The sequence below is a fragment of the Monodelphis domestica genome, chromosome 1 (genome assembly GCF_027887165.1).
Source record: "Monodelphis domestica isolate mMonDom1 chromosome 1, mMonDom1.pri, whole genome shotgun sequence".
Classification (NCBI taxonomy): domain Eukaryota; kingdom Metazoa; phylum Chordata; class Mammalia; order Didelphimorphia; family Didelphidae; genus Monodelphis; species Monodelphis domestica.
In genome coordinates, this window is record NC_077227.1 from 25,002,556 (window position 1) to 25,019,067 (window position 16,512).

Sequence of the window (16,512 nt, forward strand, 5' to 3'; positions counted from 1 at the left end):
TAGGGGTTAAGAATCATTGAGAAGAGAGAGTATAGGGAGTAAGCTAACTAATGAAAAATGAGCCCATGAAGAGTAGAAGTGGTTGGAGGGAGGTTTGTTGATGGAGACATTTGATTATGCTGCTCAAAAACTTCCCCAGGGCCCAACCTCATGGCGAGTGATATTGTACCCAGGGTAGGCATAGTTCAAGAAATTCTGCTGTCACCCTTCATACTTTTTCCTTTCTCCCTATCCAAACCAATTTTGCAAGTGCAACCAACCCCCTTCTCTCTTTTCTCTTCCCATCAAAAATAATATTAGATTGAAAAAAGGATAATGATTTTGATATCCCACCCTTGTAATTTGTCCATTGACGGGTCTGTTTCTTCACTCTCCACACTCTAAGATAACTCTTAGAATTTAAATTCCAAGGAATCCTAGAAACCATCTAGCTCTACCCCTTAATTTAAGAAGACGAAGAAACTGAGTCTCAGAGAAATGATAGAATTTACCTAAGTTCATTTTGGTGAGCTCAGAGAACAGAGCTGGGACATGAGCCCAAGACCTCTGCATCCAAAGCCCAGTGATCTTTCCTTTGAGTCATAAATAACTCAGAAGGTTTTTGAAAATGTTTGTGAAAATTTCAATATATTTATTTACCCAGTATAGATGTTTATTTATTGCATTTCAAAATTTAATCAATATATTATTCATGGTTGGTCAGAAATGTATAATGCATGCATTTTCTCTGATTCCACTATGCAATTTACCTGTGTTGTCTCAGAAAATACTGCCCTGTTGAATAATCCTCTAGGAAATATTCTTCCTGAAAATCTATAGACATTTCACATGTATGACCTCATCCTTTCTTTCCAAACTTCCTCAATCTGAAGTTGGAGGTACTCATGTTCTAATAGTTAAGAGATATGAAATGCATATTTTTTTTTTCAGAAATAAGGTGTATTCAGGAGACCAAAAGAGAGATCTAGCATACTGCTTGCTAAAGCAATCATAGACGTGTGCTAGGATCACAGGCTCCTAGAAAAGGAGCTGGAAGGTATTGCTGAGGGCATCAGATCCAAGTCATTCATTTTACAGGTGAAGGAAAAGAAGCCCAGAAAGGCAGTCAGGTGTCTGAAATCACACAAGTAGTCTTTTGAAGAAGTGTTTGAGTTTGAGTGCCTGTTCTGGGGTGACTGCATAATGCTTTGCAAAGGATGTTTATATTTTAGGGAGTCCTAGACTTTGATTGGGCTCCAAATTCTGAAATGTCCTCTTTTTTCATCTCTATCTTAAAGAATCTCTGACTCCCTTCAAAGCATGGTTCTAGGGTGACATCATATATGAAGTTCTTAATCTCCCCAATTATTTCTCTTCTTACAATTACTTAGTGTTATCCTTGAATAATTTTGTGTTTCGTTGATTTTGTGTTCAACTAACTCTTTATATCACTGGTAGAATGTAAACTCCTTGAGGCAGGGACTATTCATCTTTCATCCTCATATTCCAAAGTTGCAGCACAATGCTTGGCCCATAATAGGCACCAAATATATATTTTTTTACTTTTAAACATTATTTTATTTGTTCATTTTCAAACATTATTCCTTGGAAACAAAGATCATTTTCTTTTCCTACCCCCCCCCCCGCCACCCCTCCCATAGCCAACATGCAATTCCACTGAGTATCACATGTGTCCTTGATTCGAACCCATTTCCATGTTGTTTGTCTTTGCATTAGGGTGTTCATTTAGAGTCTCTCCTCAGTCATATCCCCTCAACCCCTGTAGTCCAGCAGTTGCTTTTCATTGGTGTTTTTACTCCCACAATTTGTCCTCCGCTTGTGGATAGTGTTTTTTCTCCTAGGTCCCTGCATATTGTTCAGAGACATTGCATTGACACTAATGGAGAAGTCCATTACATTCGATTGTACCACAGTGTATCAGTCTCTGTGTACAATGTTTTCCTGGTTCTGCTCCTTTCGCTCTGCATCACTTCCTGGAGGTTGTTCCAGTCTCCATGGAATTCCTCCACTTTATTATTCCTTTTAGCACAATAGTATTCCATCACCAACATATACCATAATTTGTTCAGCCATTCCCCAATTGAAGGGCATCCCCTTGTTTTCCAATTTTTGGCCACCCACCACAAAGAGCGCAGCTATGAATATTTTTTGTATAGGTCTTTTTCCTTATTATCTCTTTGGGGTACAAACCCAGTAGTGCTATGGCTGGATCAAAAGGCAGACAGCCTTTTAGTGCACTTTGGGAATAGTTCCAAATTGCCCTCCAGAATGGTTGGATCAATTCACAACTCCACCAGCAATGAATTAATGTCCCTACTTTGCCACATCCCCTCCAATATTCATTACTTTCCTTTGCTGTCATGTTAGCCAATCTGCTAGGTGTGAGGTGATACCTCAGAGTTGTTTTGATTTGCATCTCTCTGATTATCAGAGATTTAGAGCAATTTTTCATTTGTTTATTAATAGTTGTGATTTCTTTGGCTGAGAACTGCCTGTTCATGTCCCTTGCCCATTTATCAATTGGAGAATGCCTTCATTTTTTGTACAATTGATGTAGCTCTTTATAAATTTGAGTAATTAGACCTTTGTCAGAGGTTTTTGTTATGAAAATTGTTTCCCAATTTGTTGCTTCCCTTCTCATTTTGGTTACAATGGTTTTGTTTTTACAAAAACTTTTTAATTTGATGTAATCAAAATTGTTTATTTTACATTTTGTGACTCTTTCTATGTCTTGCTTGGTTTTAAAGTCTTTCCCTTTCCACAGGTCTGACATGTATATTATACTGTGATCACCTAATTTACTTATGGTTTCCTTCTTTATGTTCAAGTCATTCACCTATTCTGAGTTTATCTTGGTGTAGGGTGTGAGGTATTGATCCAAACCTAATCTCTCCCACACTGTCTTCCAGTTTTCCCAGCAGTTTTTGTCAAATAGTGGGTTTTTGTCCCAGAAGTGGGGGTCCTTGATTTTGTCATATACTGTCTTGCTGAGGTCACTTACTCCAAGTCTATTCCACTTATCCTCCTTTCTGTCTCTTAGCCAATATCAAATTGTTTTGATTACCACTGCTTTATAATAGAGTTTGAGATCTGGGACTACAAGGCCACCTTCCTTTGTATTTTTTTTTTATTATTTCCCTGGCTATCCTTGATCCTTTGTCCTTCCAAATGAACTTTGTTATGTTTTTTTCTATTTCAGTGACATTTTTTTTGGAAGTTCAATGGGTATGGCACTAAATAGATAAATAAGTTTGGGTAGGATGGTCTTTTTTTATTATATTGGCTCATCCTACCCATGAGCAGTTAATGTTTTTCCAATTGCTCAAGTCTAGTTTTAGTTGTGTGGAGAGTGTTTTGTAGTTGTGTTCATATAGTTCCTGTGTTTGTCTCAGGAGAAAGATTCCCAAGTATTTTATTTTGTCTAAGGTGATTTTGAATGGGATTTCACTTTCTAATTCTTGCTGCTGAGCTGTGTTGGAAATATATAGAAATGCTGATGACTTATGTGGGTTTATTTTGTATCCTGCAACCTTGCTAAAGTTTTTGATTATTTCCACTAGCTTTTTGGTTGAATCTCTAGGATTCTTTAAGTAGACCATAATATCATCTGCAAAGAGTGATAACTTGGTCTCCTCCTTGCCTATTTTAATGCCTTCAATTTCTTTTTCTTCTTTAATTGCTATTGCTAGTGTTTCTAGTACAATGTTAAATAATAGAGGTGATAAGGGGCATCCTTGTTTTACTCCTGACCTTACTGGGAATGCATTTAGTTTATCCCCATTGCAGATGATGTTAGCTGATGGTTTTAGATATATACTGTTTATTATTTTTAGGAACGACCCTTTTATTTCTATGCTTTCTAGTGTTTTTAATATAAATTTTTATTGAATACATTTCCCTGATTTTCAAAGGATAACATTTAGAGTGAAACTTCAGGATATGACAAAAACATAGACTTCTAAGAGCTGTAGGAAATAATCCAGTCCTTTCCCATATATCTGTAATCCCATCTATTTTTTTTTCTTTATGACTATGCTCCATCAGTCACTCCTACTCTCTTTCATGTATATTCAATCCCTATCACTCTACTAGCTCCTTTTCAATGTACAAACATTTCAAGTCTCATCACCATAAAATAATCTTTTGATCTTTCTATTCCTTCAAGCTGCCACCCTACCTCTTTTTGTCCTTCACTGTCAAATTTCTTGAAAAAGTAGTCTATACTTTGCCCCTCCACTTTCCTCACTACCCATTTACTTCTTAACATTTTGCAGTCTACTTTTTGTTTTCCTTGCTTTATTGAAGTTCCTCCCTCCATTGTTACCAACCATTTTCATATATTTAAGTCCAATGATCTCTTCTTTTCTCATTCTTAACTTGTCTGATGGCTTCTGGTTACATAGGTTCACAATTTTGGAGTCATATTTGAGTTTTCTTTCTTCCTTTCCCTTATCTCCCCTTTCAATTAGTTGTCAAATCTCACTCCTCTCCAGTGAGATCTTTTCTTCTCTATTCCCAATGTAAGCACCTTTGTAAATGTCCTCATCCCTTGTTTCCTTTACTATTTTAGTAGTCTCCTAACCCATCTTTCTGACTCTATTTTGTCTTTTCTTGAACCTGTTCTTTATAGGATTGAAATGTCATCATTTCTACACATCATTTTCTGATTACATTTTTCTGATTTTTTAGTAAGAATAGAAGGTTGAATCCTTATATGTCTATTCATGAATTAATTGACAATTTTGGAAAGTATTATCTTGGGGAGAAGAAGTACTTCCTCTTCCATATTTTCGTGTTCTTTTGAGTGTACCAAATCCATTAGCTTAAATGCACTTCATGACAGTGCGAGGTGATCTGATTTTGAGAGATAGCCAGAATTCCCTGCTCACAAACTTTCCAAAAAATCCACTTCCTTTAGCTTGGAAAACGGGATTTTGCATTATAAGTCTATGCCAACCTCTTAATGAGACCCCTTCCATGTTATGACATCAATTCAAAGTTTGGAATAAGGAAGCTTCTTTTATTTTGTTTTTTTTTTTTTGAAGTCCACCCACTCCCTAGAAAAATGCAAAGGGTGATGTATTCAGAAAGCAGATTGCCATGAATTAGTGTCAGAGAACATCTTTTATTCATTGATGCACTGTATCAGTAGAAACTGCAAGCAACACATGGCTGTCCCCCCCAAATAAAACAAAAGGGAGCAAAAAAGTTGGATACTTGACAAAATGTCATTTATGATTTGCACCCTGCATATTTTTCCACATGCAAATTGCTTGATTTACTTTCAGTCTTGTTTACTAACTTTGGAATCAGTGCTGAAATGTCTGTGCATTTATACACAAGTCCTTTGCAAAAACAGAAGAAATTAGTGAGGGTATTATTCAAGAAAAAGTTGAGAAGAGTGGCAATATTCTTTAGGTCTGTAAAGGGAAAATTATAGGGAAGGTAATGAATTTCCATTGCAAACCACTGTAGAATAACAACAAAGGAAAAGGTGAAGCAAGGTAAATGCCAAATTCCATTCTGAAGGTGGAATTTCTTGATCAAATAATTAGATGCTGAGTCAGCTTCTAAGAGATTATACCACTCTGTCCTTTGGTTCTAGTTATAAAATCAAGACTATCTGTTAGTTGATTTTAGATGGTTCAGGGATGTCTCTTTGAAACTTCCAAGTTGTCAGCACCATGGAGAGCAATGAGCTTAGTCAATACCATAGAAAGAGATTTGGTCAGTCTCACAGATAAGTGGCTTCTTGACACTATTATATTTATTGGGAACAGCTTGTGGTGGTGGTGGTGGTGGTGGTGGTAGTGGTTTAAAGAGGAGGAAGAGTGTATCTTCTTGCCAGTATTTACAGATTGTGATATTAAAAAACCTAGAAGGAGATTCTAGAGAATTAAAAAATCTGAGCATTAGGAGGACACTCAGTTGCCATGTAAGAAAAAACACACATGGAGACCCTTGAATAGCATTATTTTATTTTTTGTAGATTTAATTTAATTCAGAAAGCATGTATCAATTGCCTGTTCCATATCAGGGTCTGTGCTAGGCTCTGAGTACACAAGGACAAATAAGACATAGTTCCTATCATTTTGGAACTTACATTTCATTGGAGCAACAATGTGGATATAGTAATTAAAATACAAAATATGTGTGAAGTAATTTCTAGGTAGACACTACAGGTATGTGTAAAAGGATATTGCGTTAAGCTTTGAATAGGGGTTCCAGAGAATAGAATACAATAGTAAAGTAGAGAGAAATGAAAGGAATGAACATCAAGGAGTAGGCCAAGAAAAATAGCAATTGCTCAGGAATTATGTGATCCATAAGTATGGGGATTTTGGATGTAATCATAAGGTGATAGATTTTTGTGCCCACAATGGTAGCAATGGTAATATTGACTTCATTGTTCATCACTGAAGAAGAGGTAGAAAGTTGAGGAAGAGAATCATATGAGGAAGAGGATAGGCAATCCTTGATCCTGTTTTATGGTCTAGGCATATGCCAGTGGAATTCTAAGAGTTGGTTGGTTATAGAGAGATAAGATGTCTTTAGACCCATTTGAATTATTAGGATTGTCAGAAGCATTCTTGGTGTGTCTATCCTAAGACACTGACTGAGGAAAGTAGCCAAAACTGTGACTTAAGCCTGTGTTTTCCTTCCCCCATGGGTTTTTCATATACTGTGGCTTGGATAAGAGGCCAGGGCTTTTGACCTATGGCTAAGTCATGAGGGGATTTGCCTTTGGACAAAGATGGATGGCCATTGGAAACTTTTGCTGTTTGTTGAGATAATTTTTATATTTGTGCCTGATAGCAAACATGGAGGTGGTGGTACTTAGGCTACCGCAATATATCTGCTTTCATGTATCTCTTAGTATAAGACTTGCAAGGCTCCTTTAATGGGATTTTGAAATGTTTAAAACTGATATAAGGTGATTCATGGAAGGCAATGAGGTCCTCTGTGAAATTTCCACATACAGAGAGGTGCCTTACTTCTCTGGAGACTGTAACATTTAAAATAGTTGTCTGCCTTAAACTGTGGCAGTTAAAAGAGTTGGGGTCATAAACTGTAAGAGTTAAAATAGTGGAAGATATAAATTGTGATAGATATAAGAGAGGGTGAGTAAATTTGACCACAGAAAATATGTTTCACTACAGTGTCTTGGTTTTTAAGTCAAATATAACGTGGTCGCCAGGGAATATATTCCCAATTATGGATATATCTAAGTCAACTGGGTTTTATAGAGATTTTAATTAATAATACAATGAGTAATCAAAGAAAGAGAGAGAAAAGGAATTAATGAGAAAAGAATAGGTCGGCCCAGGGCAGGCCTGGCCAACCCAGGCCTATGCTTTAAGAGAGAAACCAGTCAGTTATCACTCACCACAAGATTTGTCTTAAGAAAGGATGTCTGGGGAACAGAGTCTCCCCAGAGGGAGTTCCAGCCAGAGTCAGCCTCCCAAGGGACTTCTCAAGAGATCTTCAAAGGGCCTCCTCCAAAAGGATCTATCTCCAAGGATACCTTGCTCAAGAGATTCCTTTTCTTATATAGGGTTTTTTTTCCTGTCACCTCCCCTAAGTTCTTCCATCTACCAATCACCGTAGATGTTTTCTAAAAGATAGCCCATCTGAATTCCAGTTAAATCAACTAATCCCCTCAGTAAGTCTGAGCCAGAGAAAACACGGCTAAGTCGACTAATCCCATCAAGAGAAAACCTGCCCGACCTTTTTAGGTACCTAGCATCCCATTGTATCAATTCTAAAAAACAGGCATGGCTCAAAGAACTCCTTGCCTTATTATAAGTATGGTTTTATGTACTTTCATTGTTTAGCAAGGAGTTTCTCCCCTAAAGCAGTCTTAAGTACAGTTGGAGTAGAGGTCCTCCCATTTCTGATCCTGGCGAGTTCTCACATCAAAATGGGGAATGTTTCCAGTAGGGAATTTGTTCCAATGGAGGATTCCTCAATGTGGAAATTTTTAACATTCACAAGTCTGAGAAATTTCAAGATTTACAAGAGCAGATATATTTCTTTAAACCATGTTTTACCAAAGCAGAGGGTCATAGGAACTCTTAAGCAGACTTGGGGCAAAAGGTGGCTTGGAAAGAGGTTTATTAACCATAATCTGCTCATAGGGAAATGATTGTTTAGGGATTTCCTAGGGAGATTGAAGGGATGAGAGAATTCAGAGCCTCCCAACAGATTACAACCATGGAAAGGGAACAGTGCTTTTCTTTTTCTTTTCTTTTCTTTTCTTTTCTTTTCTTTTCTTTTCTTTAATATATTTTATTTGATCATTTCCAAGCATTATTCGTTAAAGACATAGATCATTTTCTTTTCCTCCCCCCCCTCACCCCCCATAGCCGACGCGTAAGTCCACTGGGCATTAGATGTTTTCTTGATTTGAACCCATTGCTTTGTTGATAGTATTTGCATTAGAGTGTTCATTTAGAGTCTCTCCTCTGTCATGTCCCCTCAACCTCTGTATTCAGGCAGTTGCTTTTTCTCGGTGTTTCCACTCCCATAGTTTATCCTTTGCTTATGAATGGTGTTTTTTTCTCCTGGGTCCCTGCAAGTTGTTCAGGGACATTACACCGCCATTAATGGAGAAGTCCATTACGTTCGATGATACCACAGTGTGTTTGTCTCTGTGTACAATGTTCTCCTGGTTCTGCTCCTCTCGCTCTGCATCACTTCCTGGAGGTTGTTCCAGTCTCCATGGAACTTCTCCACTTTATTATTCCTTTTAGCACAATAGTACTCCATCACCAACATATACCACAGTTTGTCCAGCCATTCCCCAATTGATGGGCATCCCCTCATTTTCCAGTTTTGGGCCACCACAAAGAGCGCAGCTATGAATATTTTTGTACAAGTCTTTGTGTCCATTATCTCTTTGGGGTACAGACCCAGCAGTGCTATGGCTGGGTCAAAGGGTAGATATTCTTTTAGCACCCTTTGGGCATAGGAACAGTGCTTTTCTATGCAATCTGGGTACAAAGAGATGTAATCCCCTGGATTGCCTTTTGTTCTGGCAATAGTGTACCCTGAGTAATGTAAGAACAAGGACTTAGTTGCTCCCTGTTGGATAAACCCTTCTTTGAAGCAAATCCAGTCTGGGCAGAGGAGTATCATAGCTACAGAGTATCTCAGGGGCAAATGGTGAGGCAGGAACTTGTCCTGGGAATGTGATATTTCCCAAACTGAATTTGTCCCAGAAGCTGAGAACTGTTAGTTAAGGCTCTTCTTCAGCCCTCACATTCATCACCCTTTGGTATTCCAGGTGATGATGTCTCCAGATTTGATGATGTTGATCCTTAGAGGAGAGGAAAGTGTTCAAAGCCAGCCACAAATGGGAAGCCTTTTCTAGCATCGTAAGACATGACAGAATTTCCATTCTTCTGGCATTGCTTTTGAGAATCTAGAATTGAATCCATGTCCTCATATGTCTTATACTGAAAGAGAATTTGAGTGAATATCTTCTCTTATATATTGCAAATTAGTCACACCCAGTACTCTAGTTGGGCTAGAGTAAGGATGCAAAGTATGGGAGCACAATTCAAGGTAAATGTCAACCCAGGAATGATTGACCAGTGGATCTAAAAGAGTACTGGGACAACTTTGAGGGTTCACTTCACTCCTATCATAATGGCAAAGAGGACAAAAAAGGAAAGCAACATGACAGATATTGGAAGGATTGTGGGAAAACAGATAATACTGTTCTTGGAACTGTGAATTGCTTTAGTCATTCCAGAGAGCAATTTTTGAACCATTCTCCCAAATTTCAAAATTGTACATTCCTCTTAGCCTGACTGGTGATACTTTATCTGTCCTCTGAGAATCAACCTTACTAAATATGGGGAGACCTTTACTAGGCAGAACAGAGAGGGATGAGTATAGGGGCTACAAAAGAGCCTTAACCAACAATTCCTGGTTTCTAGGGCAAATTCAGTTTGGAGAGGATCATAATCCCAGGGACAAATTCCTACCTCTCCATGTGCCCCAGGACCATTCACTTGCCTCAAGGATAACACTATTAAATCTGTGCCCCAAAGAGATCAAAAAGGGAGGAAAAAGAACTGTGCATATAAATATACATGTGACCTATGTCACGTCCCTGAATTATAGTACCAATAACAGCTTAACCAGGACAAGTGACATAAGACATCCTTGAGCATATACATATGTGAAAAGGAGATGAACTGGTTATGTAGCAAAAAAGAAGAGATGAATAGCCTGAGGCAGGAATGGACACATCTTCTTAATATGAAAGGAATGAGGAGATAGCATCTAGTGTGTCTGGGAAGTTGGAACTCCATGAAAGATTTATGGAAAGATATGGACAAGAATAATGCAAAATGAGAAGTTGTGGGAAAGCTGTTATCTATATTGGTAGCAGAAGTACTCACATCAGTGAAAATCTCTGTTCTTTGAAATGCTAGACTAGTCTGGCATAGACTCCCTGATCTCTTGGTCCCATGCTCAGCATGGGGATTTGGCAGTTCCATTGTTGGCCCTTTCCTTTGGGCTGTCAGGGTTTGCTGTGAATTCACTTAATGAAATTTCAAAAAAAAAATCCTCAACATACTGACTTCATTTCCAGTAGCCAACCCCCGAGAAATAAAAGCTTCCCCATTTTTAAGCCTGATCTAGTATCTTGCCACTTGCTTATTATTTTTCTCACATGAGATACTCCATCTTTCGATTCTATGTCCTTTTAATGTGCCTTCCCCATGACTGGAAGGAAGTTTTCTCTCCTCTCTTTCTCTCCTGGCTTCTTTGGATTCCTTTTGGTCTCAGATATAATCCTGCTTTTGCCAAGAAACCTTTCCTGATCTTCCTTATTGCTAGTGGCTCCTCTCTGTGATCAGTTTCAATTTATCTTGGTACATAATTGAGGCATGCTATCTCCCTTTTTGGACCATGAGTTTTTTGAAGGCAGGAACTGGTTTTGTCTTTCCTTCTATTCTTGGCTTCTAGTGCAGTGCTTGGCATCTAGTAGGCACTTAAATATTTATTGATTTGATTTGACATTTACTCAATCAATGAACATTCATTTATTAAACATTTATAAATTCCAAGCACTGTGCTAAGTTCTGGGGTTACAAAGATAAGCAAAAACAGTTCTTCTTACATTCTGAAAGGGTAGGGGAACAATACAGAAATAAGCAGATAATTATAAGATATATACTGAATAGATGGAAAGTAATCTCAGAGGAGAAGTCTGTAGCACTCAACAGAAAAATAGTTAACTAGAGGCCCAGGGTGAGATGTTTCTGCAACAATCAGGCAAGGATGTGCTTTGTTTGTCAGCTTACTTGGTACAAAAGAGGCCCTTAATTTTTTTAAAGGGTGGAAGAGTTCTAGGGGAGAGGAGATAATCATAGTGATGCTAAATAAATGAGAAGGAAAAGAAATGAGTTTCAATGAAACTGGCAGCTGGGTATCTCAGTGGATTGAGAGCCAGGTCTAGAGATGGGAGGTCCTAGGTTCAAATCTGGTCTCAGATACTTCCCAGCTGTGTGACCCTGGGCAAGCCACTTGAGCCCCATTGCCTAGCCCTTACCACTCTTCTGCCTTGGAGCCAATACACAGTATTGACTTCAAGACAGAAGTTAAGGGTTTGAAAAAATACTCAGAAGCAAGCAGGAGGAGGTTTAGAAGGGGACAGAGACAAACAGGGCATTATTAATATTGTGTTAATTCAAATATACTTTAAAATAAAAATATATTTAATAGAAATTCACAATATTAAAAACAATATCAGCAAGAATTTATTAAGCACTTTTCATTATACTAATCACTGGGGACAGAAAGAAAGACAAATTCAGGACTCCTGCCCTCAAGGAGCTCATGATCCAATGGAGGAGACAGTATGCAAACAACCTATTATATGCAAGATATATTCAGAGAAAATGGAAGATAATTTCAGAAGAAAAGTGTGGCATGGAGAGCTGGCAACAAAGGCTTCTTGTAGGAGGTGGAATCTGAGCTGCCTGAAGGCATCCAGGAAGTGGAGATATGTGGGGAGAGCACTAAGCATGGGAGTTAGCCAGGGAAAAGGTGATGTCAGGAGTCAGGAGATGATTATATGATATCAATTTACAGTAGTCCCTGGCAACATGGTTTCCCACCTTTCTCTAATTCCATTCAACAACGTAATAATAGGAGCAAAGACTGCACACTGTGAGAGTAATCAATGTTGGGGTTTGGTATGGAGTATTTAATGATAAGACAAAAGGATAGGATAGCATAAGGTTGAGTTGATTTACTCAAGGGGCTAAATCAAGAGGAGGAGAGAGAAGCCAGCCCTGGGTAATGGCCCAAGAAAGAACTGAGGGAGAGAGGATCTCTAGACATAGGGAAGATGAAGAGCAGGGTTGGAGTTGCAAGGAAGAAGGGGGGTGGGAATAGTAATAGATCATCAGGAGAGAAAAATTCAGAGTTCTTAAACATGGAAGAGGAACACTTGGCCATGGAAAGATCATGTTATGGTCATATTTATGTATAACCAAGATAGAGTAGAGAACTAGTTCTTTGAGGGAATATTAACATGCTGAAGTTTCCCATTTTAAAATCTGGGAAAAGACTGTGATCCAGACCCTGAAATGATTAAAGAAGGAAGGAGAATGTCCTTGTGGTCGATAGATTCTGGATACCAGGATGTGACTTAGATGATAAATTTCAGTTAGTCAATAAATATTTTTAAAAACCCCCACCTTCCATCTTAGAATCAATACTGTGTTTTGGTTCCAAGGCAGAAGAGTAGTAAGTGCTAGGCAATGGGGGTCAAGTGACTTGCCCAGGGTCATGCATCTAGGAAGTGTGTGAGTCCAGATTTGAACCAAAGGCCCTCTGTCTCTAGGCTGGAGTCTTAATCCACTGAGCCACCCAGCTGCCCCCAGTCACTAAGTATTCATTAGCATCTTACTATGTGTTTTATACAATCCTCTCTTTCTGCTCTTTATATACGGAGATGTTTGTTATTTCTTATGTTTAGTAAGTTCATAACAAAAAAATCACCAATTTTTTTTCAGAAAAAAAAAAGTCTCAAAGCACAATCAGCAACCCACATTTTTGAAGGTAGGCAATGGATGGGTGACTGTTACAGGCAAAATGATCATCATTTCTAACACAAAAATGGACATAACCATTATTAGAGTATACTCAGAGGCTGGGAATAAGGGATTCCTTGCAGTGAGAACAATGAGCAATTACTAGATCTAGAATTAGTCACTAAAGCTTCCTTGATGGGAGTAGCCATCACAGATACCCTGCAAACACCACTTCCAGGGAGGTCTAGCCATGGAGTAGCAAGGGGGTAAAATGAATAGTGTTGGGCTTGGGGTCAGGAAGAATTACATTTAAAATCCTGGCTTACAGAGACACTTAACTAGTTGTATGACCCTGAGCTCATCACTTAGTTTCTCTGAAGCTATTTCCTCATCTCTAGAGTGGGTATGATACAGTCTAACTTATGATGTTGCTCTAAGGATCAAGTGAAATATATGTAATGGACTTTGCAAACCTTAAAGTTCTATATAAATACTAGTTATTGTTATTATTATTACTAGAACATCCTTGGGAGGACCTGAGGCACTAAGATCCAACTCTTGCCCTGAGACAATGGATCTTTCAGTAATCTTCTATCCATCTCTACTTATCTATCCCTTTACTGTTCCCCTTCCAACTTCTTTATCTGAAAGAACAGTAAAGTGACTTGCCCAAGGTCATATCCTTAAGAAGTGGCATTCGAGATTAGAACCCAGGTCTTCTGGACTCCCAATGCTCATCCTCCCCTGCCCTGGTCCACTTTGGTACCTTCTGCTCAGAGAGAGTTACTTGGTGAGGAAGCGATTTTTGCTGTTCTCTTCGTTTCGGGGGCCAGTCTTTAAAAAATATGAGCCAACAGAAGGCTCTCTAGATTCTAAGATTTATGCTAGTGGGAAGCTGTAATGCATTTCAATGAAGAATGATATATCCCCAAACATCACTTTTTTCATTACACCCAGGTACAAAGTTACTATATTTCTTAGATTTTTTAAAAGGCATAAACTATTTCCAGCTATTATCTTACAGACAGATTCAGAAATGTCATACATGGCTTCCATAGGTATAAATTAATACGCAATCTTCACTTCAAATGAAACTTTTCGGCTTCCCAATGAGCCTCACAGTCATATTTTATAGGCTAGCCCATAGATTTCCAAGTGTCTGCTTTTTTCCTGACTTGAATGGCAGTTTTTCAGCCAGAATTGCACACGATTCTTTGAAAATAAAAGGCCAGGAGGGGGTTGCTTCTATTTCCTGTAGTATCCTCTGCTGACTTCCTCTTCTGAACCTTTTTTTGGCCAGGAGGTGACCCTGGACACTCAAGGGTAGGCCAGGTAAGCACGAACTCTGCCTGGCAGGCATAATAGAAACTGGCCAGGCTTTGACAATGGGCTTAGAGGCTCCTGCTGCAGATAATAATAATGATGACAATAACTATCACATTTATATAGCACTTACTATGTCCAGGCACTAAATGCTTCACAAACATTATTCATTTCATTACATTCATTACAGATATTATTTCATTTAGTTCTCACAACAACCCTAGAAGATAGGTGACATTATTATCCTTTATTTTGCAAGATGGGGAAACTGAGTCAAGCAGAGGTTTAAGTGACTTCCTCATGGTCACACAGGCAGTATCTGAGTCTGTATTTGAACTCAGATCTTCCTGACTCCAGTCTTGGGCTCTCTAAGCACTGAGTCACTTAACTACTCCAATGCTAATGAATCTTTAGGCTTTCCCAGCTAATTAAAGTAATCAGTGTTTGTATGGTGCTTCAAGGCTTGCAAAGTGATTTTGAGTGTATATGTACTTCCAAACAATACTATGAAGTAGGAACATTATTATGCCCTTTTTACAAGTTGAGAAGAACTCAGAAAGATTGTAACTTGCTCATTCACCTAGGTAGTAGGTATCAGAGGCAGAATTTGAATGTAGAACTTCCTTGACTCAAAGTTTATGACTCTACCTTCCATTCCATGGGAGGATGGCCACCAACTTACCCTTACTTATTCTCATCTACATCATCCTTATCTATTTTAGTGCTATATTTCTACAGTCCATATGGTTTTCCCTTTCTTTAGTGTCATTTGGCATCTCCACTTTATCATTCACAAACTATTTTTTATCCTGAAAATTTCTATTTTCCCCTGTTTCCCTGTTCTGACCCACATGGAAATCTAAGACACTGGTCAGAGACACTATATCTCTGGCCACTTTGTGTTACCTTTATCTTAAATGCAAATTTAACTTAACTTACATGTGCGAAAAATTTACAAGGAATGCTCTCTTTTTGGAAACATTTTTATAAACAGGATTTTGTGGAGAATTAAAAAAATAGTAAGAAGAGCAGCAAGAAAGAAGAGCGACGGCTGTCCCAGAAGCCCTGTCCCATCCCTCTTCCTTCCCCTCCTGCATTCCCTTCTCCCCTATCTCAGTGTCCCTTCTCTCCTGGGACTGTGTCACATCTATCCCTCTCCTGTCACCCTAATGACACTGTCTTGTTCTTTATTAGACTGAAGGCTGAGCACATGATGGGGACTACAGTTGGGGTTGAGGGGGGAGAAAGGTGTCTGTCCCATTAGGACTGAATCAAGTCACTGCTGGGTCCAAACCCCAACCTTACTGGACCCTCCACCACTTCCATCCTTCTAGTTTATGCCATAAGACTTGAGAGGATTAGCAATAACAAGACTGGGAATAGTGCTAGTTGTGAGACAATGAATGAGATTGACAATGGTCTTTGTTGGACCCAATGCATGGGTTCTGAAGATCTGGACCAGAAGAAGAAATAGTCAACATCCTCCCTGCTTATTCCCACTTCTAGGCTATCCCTTTTTAATTCTTATGCAGCAACTTCTCTCCTTTAAGGGTCACAGTGTCCACATTTTGCACCTGGTCCAACTCCTTGCTATACTAGACTCCAAATAATTCTCCCCCCTTTTTCAAATCCTTTCAGGACCTTGTTCATAGATAGCACAATCTATGAACTCATACTTAAGGACTTTATCAGAAAAATAATCAATGTTAAAATATTGCCTTAAAAGCAATTAGTAAACATAAACATTTCAAGGTACAATGAATAGGGAGAACTGTATAAGAAACTAAGAACTTTTGTACTATACCATTAAAACACACACAGACACTATTCCAAAAGTCTTAGTGCATATTTAAACTGCACAAAGATTTTTGGGACACTTTGTATGCCAAGTTTTTCATGATAGTGACAAAAATGGGTATCCATAAGAACTTCTTTTCTATGAATATTTAAAAATGTTTCATGGATGCCTTTTTAGATATCTATCACATTAACCTACCTCTTCTCTTCCCCATATAGTCATCATCCTTTGTAACAAATATGGAAGATCAAGCAAAGCAGATAAGCTCTTTGGCATTGTCTAAGAAGGCTTGCCTGATCCTGCTTCTCTAGTTCATCCCCTCTCAGTCAAGAT